The 8,302-nt window shown below is 41.6% G+C and overlaps 1 pseudogene; it reads right to left on the reverse strand.

Moving 5' to 3' along the window:
- Nucleotides 1-7,189: 7,189 nt before the first annotated feature.
- LOC131920184 (large ribosomal subunit protein eL29-like) lies at nucleotides 7,190-7,737 on the reverse strand (annotated as a pseudogene).
- Between the last annotated feature and the right edge of the window lie 565 nt (nucleotides 7,738-8,302).

The following is an 8,302-nucleotide window of genomic DNA, read 5'->3' on the forward strand; positions in this document are numbered from 1 at the left end:
GGATTGTCTCATCAACGAGAGAGAGAAATACCTGTTTTTCACCCAGAAGGCTGGCGGTGGATGTAGTTCCTAACCTGTGACTTGTGTTATTTGTAGAGCCAGGCACATCTGAATCTTCCAAAATACTATGTTTATCCTCGAGTCTTCCTCCCTACACCTTTACCTTGAGCATTGTTTCTCCATCAATGGAACTCATCCTTATGGGAGATGTCATATATGCTTTATAGCTCTTCACTATCTATATGACTGAGAGCATACCAGATTCTCCCCTAGGCCCTTAAGCTATATAACCTATTTTTATGGAAGAGGTCACAGGTAGTAATCCCTTAAGCTTTATTGTGCACATGAGATTGGGATACTACCAGTAAACTTTTTTTCAAAATAGAGCTGTACTTAAATACGTCTAAAATAAACCGCCTGGTGTCAGACTCTAGAAGTTTGAACCAACAGCGGCTACTGAGTGGTATTGAAGCAGATTTCCTTCTTGGCTCACACGGATCATTTCTCTGCCAACCATGGTGTTCACTGAGACCCACAGAGGTTGTTCATTTTGTTTCGTTTTACCCATTCAGTCTCTCTACCAGTTTACTGGAGAATTTCACTCATTTATATTCAAGATATTAATATGCAAGTTCTTACTAAAGTAGTGCTGTGTTTTGTTTGGTTCCTTGCTTATTACTTTTGGTTTGTCAATTATAGGCTTTTGCTTTGTGGTTACCAAGAGGCTTATGAAAAATCTTTTAATTATAGAAAGCTATTTTTTAAATGATACAACTTAATATAATTGAGAGAACAGAAACAGACAAGAGAAAACAGACCCACATGAAAACTCTCTCTTTATAATCCATTCCTCCCCACATCCTGAAGATTTTATATCCTGATTTGCATCTTCCTATATTGCCCATCACTTTGCATATTAATGCAATTATTGTTTTAATTCTATTTTCCTGTCTGTTCTAAATATATGTTTGGTTTATGCATCATGCTTATAGTATCAGAGAATTGCTGCAGGCCGCAGGAATATATTATAAGAACTCAGCTGGTTATGGCAAAGTCACTACCTGGAGGAATCAGGGAATTCCTCCAGAGGAAGCCAAATCCCAAGGAGTTTTTGGTGTTACTTGGCTGTTGCTGGAGAATTTCTCTCCAGCTCCCGCCACCAAGTCCCGCCAGTCTCAGAGCCCACTTATAAAATAAACACACAGACTCTTACATTATTTAAACTGCTTGGCCATTAGCTCAGGCCTGTCATTGTCTAGCTCTTACTCTTATATTTAGCCCATTTCTATTAATCTTTACTTTGCCACATGGCTCATGGCTTACTGGTACCTTACATCTTCCTTGTCCTGATGGCGGCTCGCCGTGTCTCCCTCACTCAGCCTTCCACTTCCCAGAATTCTTTTCCTTGTCCCGCCTATACTTCCTGCCTAGCCAATGGCCAATCAGTGATTTATTTACTGACCAATCAGCAACACACTTGACATACAGACCATCCCACAGCACTTCCCCTTTTCTTTTCTTAAAAAGGAAGGTTTTAACTTTAACATAGTAAAATTACATATAACAAAACAATTATCAAGCAAGAATTACAGTTACAATATTAAAGAAGAGATCCTATCTATCTTATATTTGTAAGTTTAAGGTTTTATATCTAACTTATCTTTTATTATAACTAAGGAAAATTGTAAGTATCTAGTCTTTAACCACATCAAAGACCTCAGAAGGATATACTACTACCTGAGAAATGGAGAAGGATATAAGCAACTTTTAGGAGTCTTGTAGGGTAGACAGAGACAGCTGGCAGCCTGGACAGTCATTCAAAGTTCTCTTGTAAAGTTGGGGCATCTGTCTTCAGCCCACAGGCCTAGAGTCTCTTATTCACTTTTCTCTGTGTCCTGTAGAATGTCTGGCAGATTTCTCTGCAAAGCAGGAACCTGAAGGACCATTTTGTCAAGCAAAGTTCAGTGGTCACCTTTGTATGGGTCCTGCATGTCCAGTTGATCAGGCAGTCCAGGCAAGAACAGTTTCTTGCCCAAATGGCTATTTTTGTCAAGGTGAAGATAAACTCCGTATGGAGTGTCTTCGATGCCCATCCTCCTCTCTGAAGTAAATCGGTGCTGTCAGGAGCAGACATGTCTCACCATCCAGAAAGTCTAAATTTTTAAAACATTTTAAATGCCATATTCTGTAGGTCTTTGAAGTGTTTGAAGACTACCTATCTATCTGAAATATAACTATGTATACCTAGAAGACTTAACTAACATGGCTACAAATATGATTATCATAGATGACTAATTATTAATCTATTTTTTAATTATCCATTATAATTTTAAATGAGTTACATAAACATAATACCTCAAACAAGAATAGAAATATATATACAGTATAACAAAATTAAGTTTAAATTTGTATCAATAAACTAAAATCTATAGCAATGTAAAACATTTTAAACAAGTTGTTACTCTTTCAAAGTAGGTTCATTAATCTACCCTTTCATCCTATCATATCTAAACTATCCCCTTTTTTTCTTTAGAAAGAGATTGTATTTATAATCAACCTGCTTTAAATAAAAATATTGTTTTTTCTCTGTCCCACACCAGAGGGCTCTTCTGATTTGGGACACAAGAATCTCTTAACCATTTTTTTTTTTGAGCAATATGTCTGGGTTTAGAGGGGGAGTGAGCCAATTCCATCTCTAAAGCCAGCTTGGTATATTTGGGAATTTGGGCGTAGCTTCTCTTACTACTTCCTGCTGGAGGGGGGCGCTGTATCTTCTGGAGACAGAAAGAAAATTTTAGGATCATGGAGTAGTCCGTGAGGCTGTATATCTGAGCCAGTTGCCTTGGAACCATTCTGGATGTTGGATCATCTGGGCCATGGTGTCATCGGAGACCTTTCAGGTGGTCTTGGCTGGTCAAACCTGATGTATCTTAATCTGGAACAAATCCATAGTCTCTGGCTTTCTGTGGAAACAAGAGCAGAGACTCTTTTCCAAAGCAACATATCCTTATATCCAAATTTTGAAGTCAAGGTACCTTTAAAATATACATTTTGGCATAACTCAACAGCTTTTACAATCAAATGTTTTTCTGTAGTTACAAATATCAAAGAGAACATAATCCAGATTCTCTGTGTGGTAGTCATCTTTACGTGGCTTATTTTTTATACTACCTTTACTGTCTCTTTAAAGACTTTATTTTTTAAAACTATGTATTTGTTTCTATAACTCTATATATCACTTTTTTTGTCTCTTTCAAGCCTACGTATCTTTTACATACATTGTAAACTATTACATCTGAATCTGTCTTATTGTGAATCTCTTGCCTTAAACTGCAGCAGCTGTGGCTGCTGGCTCCGCCCACCTCAGCTTCCCAACATGGCGGCGGTCCGCTTTCCGCCAGCTCTGGGAGCCATAACTCTCAGAAATAGTGGGTCTACACTTTTACCAAAGAAAAAGAAACCTCTTTTTTTGTTTTGTACTAGCAAAGGCTAAATTCACCACACAGTTTAATGTGCTACTTGCAGAGGCCTCATTCCCACCATACTGCAGGTCGAGAGTGCACGCTAGGAACCCGCCAGTAGCTCAAACCGGCAGCTGCCGCTTATTTGAGAGAGACAATTAGGAAGCTGTTTTTAGCTCCGTTTTAGAATCTTTTTTCTAAGTTTTTAGGTGGAAACTCTTGCCACCACGTTGGACGCCATTTGTTGCTGGAGAATTTCTCTCCAGCTCCCGCCACCAAGTCCCGCCAGTCTCAGAGCCCACTTATAAAATAAACACACAGACTCTTACATTATTTAAACTGCTTGGCCATTAGCTCAGGCCTGTCATTGTCTAGCTCTTACTCTTATATTTAGCCCATTTCTATTAATCTTTACTTTGCCACATGGCTCATGGCTTACTGGTACCTTACATCTTCCTTGTCCTGATGGCGGCTCGCCGTGTCTCCCTCACTCAGCCTTCCACTTCCCAGAATTCTTTTCCTTGTCCCGCCTATACTTCCTGCCTAGCCAATGGCCAATCAGTGATTTATTTACTGACCAATCAGCAACACACTTGACATACAGACCATCCCACAGCACTTGGCTTGTTATATATTAGCTGTATTCTGTTATGAAAGTCATGTGTGCCTTCATAGTTTTCCCAATTGACTTCTCCCCAAGAAGGGCTAACAGTGTGGACTGATCACTCTCTGGACATACACATTCCAGGTATTTGGAGAACAGCCTCAGGAAAGGCTTTCTCTGGAATCAGATATCTCCCTTGGCCACTTTCAAGGACTAGCAGTAATAACAGTCCACATGCAAGTCTCCTGATTTAAGGTAAATTCCACAAGAAGACACCACCAAGGTCAGGTGGACGTTAAGTAATAGCTTTACACAATTAAGCTCAGACTCTCCTTTCTTACAGCCTTACTAACTTTATAGACCGCTAACTCCTTACCTAACCACTTCTAGGAATATTTAGATAACCTTCTGCGATGACAGTTATGCTCAGCCAGAACCCCAGTTCAAGCCTTCCTGTAATTATCATTATTGGCAGCATCTGGCCAGGTCCACCACGGGATGGAGGAAAGTACCTTATCAGAGATACCTCTGTACTCTCTAAGAACAGACTTAATCCAGGCTACCTGTTTGAGAAGGCCTGGCGGATGTGCCAATTAAGCCTTACTTCCTCCTTTCCCAAACCTTACCTCCAGTTCCAGATCTCCCTTTAACTATCACCAGAGGCATCTAGCTGTACACAGGTTGCCTAGCAACTGAGCACACTTTCCCCCACCCTGCAGAAAAACGGCAGATAGCTTGGACAGATAGGAGCCACAGGAAAAAAAGAAGACAGTTTTATTTTCTCCAATTACCTAGCAACTTATAGATTCTTAACATTTTCTACTAATCACGTTTAAGACTATAGTTGAGCACATAAGATTCCCTCTTCTTAGATATTACCTGAATTTAGCCTTTAGTTAATTCATTTCCCCATTGGTCACTTCCCTTTGGGGTTGCAAATGATAATTAACGGTTATTGGCTCCCTATGTGATTCTTATCACCCCTCCGTTTGACCCTGGAAGCCTGGCCTTATATACCAGGACTTCCAGGGCACTGGGGGACGGAGAAGAGAAAAGAGAGTGGAAGAACTAGACAGGTAAGAACTTGAGGGAAACAAACTGAGATGGGGAAGAACTAGGTTGTAGGGCTAGAAGAGAGTACCAGAGAAACAAGATAGAAGATGAGGAAGAGCCAGATGAGGAAGAACTAGATGGGGAAGAACAAGTTGAGGAAGAACGAGATGAGGAGAGAGAAGGAGATGGGAGAAAAGATGATATGGGAAGGAACAAGATGGATGAGAACCTAGAAGGGCAGAACTAGATGAAGGAATTAAGATAGAACCTAGAGGGGACCACAGACAAGTGTAGAGAGAAATCAGGCTAGAAATGAGCTAAATACGAGAGCAGAATATAAGCTTGTAACTGACTCAGAAGAATAAAGTGTATGGACTAAGGAGTTTCGTGTACATAGATTCATTTCTTCTCATCAAAGATTAATTATCAGCTGGTTGTAGATTCTTCCTGGACCCTGGGAGGGGACTATCCAGGGGCTGGACCCCCTTAGTCCCCGATAGAGAATTTTGAATTTGGTGATATAACTGCTCTTACCTATGAGTCTCATTGACAGGTTCTTTTGTGGGTGTTATAAGAGCTCTGTTAGCATTTCTGGTTAGAACACATCTGGCGGACATACAGTCTGTCACCTTGTGTGTCTGGAAAGTGTTCCTCCTTCATTTCCAAAGCAATGCACTGCAATTTGCAGAATAAAACTTCCTGCCACTTTGCCCTGACCTGTAGAGTTAGCTACCAGCAAGGCTGAGGTACCCCCCTGTGTTCTTTCTTTTCTCTTGAAACCTCAAGAATCTTCTCTATCTTTGACCTGTGGGAGCTTAGGTACAAAATGTCTTGGGATAGACTTGGTTGAGTGACTGACTGGCAACTTTTGGTCATCTGTACCTGGATATTTATATCCACCTCTGTTTCCAACTTAACATTTTTGTTCCTCTCCACATGCTTCCCATCTGTGTGGCATTCCCAGGTCTCCCATACACTTTCTGCATTCCTTCTCATTCTTCTAATTTGCTCCTCCTTAAACTACATATTTTTAAGTAACATTTCTTTAAACTTCCTAGATATTTCCCCTGTTCCACTATGCTGCCAGTGAGACCTTCTATCACATTTTTATTTTTGCTGAGTGTATTTTCAGCCCAAGAATTTCTAGGGTTTGTTTGTTTCCATATACTTGCTAAGTTCCTCTGTCAAGAGTATTGGAACATTTCTCTCTGTTTTCTTAGAGATCACTGAACTTCCTTAAGACAACCTTCTTGTACTTTCTAGATGAAAGCTCTCTCTAATTTGCTCCTGGTCAGTTTATGTCACTTTTCTGATAACTAGCTGAGGCCATGGTTTCCAGAAAGCCCTGGATGTTTGTTTGTTGGTAAATGACATGATCTGAGTACAGTCTTCCCAATATGGCTTTGTTTGCATCTGTCTTTTCAGAAATTCTAGGCAGGCTTCTTACTTTCCCCACACTTACCATCACTTCCTTGATTAGAACACGAGGTGTTCTCTAGACCCAGATTTTCTAGAAGTCCACCATCTCTGTTTTGGTATAATCTAAGCCCAAACACACTGCTTGTGTTTTGCTCAGAAAGAATCAGGAGAATCCCAAAAAGAGTATTGGAGAGCATTGTGTCCTATGATGATATTTTATTTGTACTGAAATGTGATTTTATTTGTATGTTAATAAATAAAGTTGCCTGGGGGTCAGAGCTAATAACAAGCCATAGCAGAAGCCGGGCGGTGGTGGCACACACCATTAATCCCGATCACATGACAGGCAGATCTCTGTGTGTTCAAGGATACAGCCAGCATGGAGACACACGCCTTTAATCTCAATACCAACCATAGAGAACTAGAGGTCTGTATAGACAGGCAGTGACGGGGAGGTCATGTGGTTGGGCTTACAACCAATAAGAAAGCAGAACAGAAAGTCTATATAAAGACAGACACACAGGAAGTAGGCCTCTTTCTGAGGGGAAGGACAGCAGCGGCAAGGAAGGGTAAGAAGGCGGTTTTAAGTCTCAGCTCTCAGCTACGGATCTGACCTCTTGGGCTTTTTTTTTTTTTTTTAACAGATCCTGCCTCAAGTTTATTTGTAAAAACAGCATGGGGTCCTGATCATCTGCAAATAGTGTGTAGGTGTGTCACACCAGTCCATCTGTCTGGCAGACAGAAACCTTTTCTATGGGGCCTTCACAGGGGCCTGGGCACCTTTGGGAGCCTGAGCTGGAGCTGAGGCCTCTGCCTTGGTTTGAGCCTTGGGCTTTGGCTGGCAGAGCCTACAACCCTTGGCCATGTAGCTTCTAATCTGCTTCCCGAGCTTGGGGTGAGCGATGAAAGCGAGACGGCTGAGCTTGTGGCTGGGGCCCTTTGGCATCTTGGGCTTAACCACCTTGGGCTTCACAAGGGCCTTGATGGCCTCTGCACATGCACTCACTGCCTTTGCGTTGTTGGCCTGCATCTTCTTCAGGCCTTTCTTGTTGTGCTTCTTGGCAAAACACATGTTCCTCAGGAACTTGGGGTCCACCCCCTTAAGAGATTCGTATCTTTGTGTGACCGGGGTTTCTTGATACCATTTCTGTGCCATTTTCAAGACTGGTTGTGTGTGGTGTGGTTCTTGGACTTGGCCATGTCGGAATGGTAACCGGCAGCTCCTGAAGTGCCTGGGACTGGAAGAGAAAGAGCGACCTCTTGGGCTTTTAACTCTGCATTTGGCTCTGTGTTTCTTATTTAATAAGACTGTTACATTTACAAATGGTGCCCAATGAGTTGACAAGAGTTTCCACCTAAAACCTGAGAAAAAAGATTCTAAAATGGAGCTAAAAACAGCTTCCTAGTTGTCTCTCTCAAGTTAGCGGCAGCCTGCGGGTTTGAGCTACTCTATGGCGGGTTCGTGGCCTGTGTGCAGGCTTGACCTATGCTGTGTTACACAGAGGTGTCTCCAAGCTGCGCACTATGCTGTTTGTTGGATATAGTTTTTGCCAGATTAAAAAAAAAAAAAAAAAAGAAGAGGTTTCTGGGCTACACACTGCTTTGATAGAACTGCTTCTGATAGTTGATGGTACACATGGCTCCAGACCCAGAGCTGGTGGTAAACTGTACCATCGCCATGTTGGGAAGCTGAGGTGGGTAGAGCCAGCAGCCACAGCACTGTTTCAGTCTTAGAATGCTACAGTTTAAAGCAATAAGTTCACTA

This window comes from Peromyscus eremicus, chromosome 9 (assembly GCF_949786415.1).
Source record: "Peromyscus eremicus chromosome 9, PerEre_H2_v1, whole genome shotgun sequence".
Lineage (NCBI taxonomy): Eukaryota > Metazoa > Chordata > Mammalia > Rodentia > Cricetidae > Peromyscus > Peromyscus eremicus.